Genomic DNA, 1,970 nt, shown 5'->3' with positions numbered 1-1,970 from the left:
CACATTGGGGATCAGATTTCCACATGAGTTTTGGTGGGGACAACACATCCAAACTCTATAAGAAAAGGACAGGGAATAGTTGAGGATGGATCAGTGAAACCATTATTTCTTTTGGAAAAATATCAATAAAAAATGTACTAAAGTTAATGCCGCTTTACAAAGAAAAGATAATAAAAGTTTGGTATTCTTAGTATTTAAAATGTGAAATGAATAACAGTTCCCTCTCCTATTAGTCTCTGTTTCTTTCTTACTTTCTAGTGTAAATATTATTAAAAAGTTAAGAATTATAGTAAACACTATATGGAAATCCTCATCAGTGTAATTATCCTTTAAACTTGTCTAAAGTTTTTTGTTATTGTTGACTAATTGACTTCTGTGCTTCTGGTCTCCAAAAACAACCACTTTAATAGCAATAAACCTTTCCTTTAGTAACTCCTTATATGTGTTAAAAGAAACTTTAGACAAATTAAATTTAGCAGAGTTCATTTAAGCAAAGAACAACTCACGAATTGGGCAGCACTCAGAACCAGAAGAGGTTCAGAGACCTCCACCAAGCAGTGAGCAATGAGCTTTTATAGCCTGAACACAGAAGCAAAGTAGAGAAATCGTTTGATCAGTACAGATAGGTTTCTGCCTTATTTGGGCACGGTGTGATGAGGAATTTGCCTTAATTGGGCACAGTCTAGTCAGTTGGCTGCCCGTAACTGGCTGAAGCTTGTGTTTGTGATTGGCTGAAACCCATCTATCTGTTACAAAAAAATACACTCCTAAATCAAGTTTAGGTTTGTTTATGTACTAAGTCAGGTTTCAGTTAATTAGGAATTCAAAGTACAGAGACAGCCTTAGGCTTATGGGGTTCTGCTTATTTAATTTAAAACGTGTAGAGCTTTATAAAACTTGTAAATCTTTAGTGTGTACAATCTCATTTGGTTTTAATAGCAGTTCCACAAGGTTACTTGAAATTCTTCTCATTTTATAGATGAGAAACAGAGATTTAAAGAAATTATATGGATTCATTCAGTCACACAGTTCAGTGTAGTAGGTTGGATTAGTGTTTCCAATTCTTTACTCCCTTAATTCTTATAGAAGAATTGAGAATAGGGTAAAGGGAGTATTCATCTTTGACCCATTGACTTTGGTTCTGGCCCTGTATTTGCTGGCCAATGGATCATTACTGGTAAGGGCACAAACAGAGGCTTTAAGTCTACATTGTTTAACTTGGCCTCTTGTACTTGTGCCATTGCCACAAGAAGAACATGTCCTGGATTGCTGTAATTCCAGAATGGAGCACATGCAGTAGCCCCAACCTGATCTGCAGCCTAGATCCAAGCCTAACTGAACCCAACTGAGCCCAGCTTAGTCCAGCTGAATCCATCCAAGATCAGCTAAACCCCAGCCAACCTGCAGATTTATGAGCAAGAAAAATAAATACTTAATGTAAAATATAGTCTTACCATGTGATCTAGCAATCATGCTTCCAGGTATTTACCCAAATGAATTGAAAACTTACATCCACACAAATGTTTACAGCAGCTTTATTCATGATTACATAAAACTGGAAGCAACAAAGATACCCTTCAAAAGGTAAATGAATCAACAAGTCAACAAACTGTGGTACATCCACACAATGGAGCATTAGCAATAAAAAGAAATGAGCTATTAAGCCACAGAAAGACGTGGAGAAAGCTTAAATGCATATTGCTATGTGAAAGAAGCAAGTCTGAAAGACTGTACTGTATGATTCTAATTATATGACATTCTGGAAAAGGCAAAATTGTAGAGACAGCTAAAAGATCAGTAGTTGCCAGGGATTCATGGGGAGAGATGAGGGATGAATATGCAAACCACAGGGGATTTTTAGAGCAGTAAAACTATTCTGTATTACAGTAGACAAATAATATTATGCATTTGTTAAAGCCCATAGAACGTACAACACTAAGAATGAACCCTAATGTAAACTATGAGCTTCC

The sequence above is a fragment of the Galeopterus variegatus genome, unplaced genomic scaffold, assembly GCF_000696425.1.
Source record: "Galeopterus variegatus unplaced genomic scaffold, G_variegatus-3.0.2 Scaffold314, whole genome shotgun sequence".
Lineage (NCBI taxonomy): Eukaryota > Metazoa > Chordata > Mammalia > Dermoptera > Cynocephalidae > Galeopterus > Galeopterus variegatus.
The sequence above is the reverse complement of the archived record's forward strand: the minus strand, read 5'-3'. Positions refer to the sequence as shown.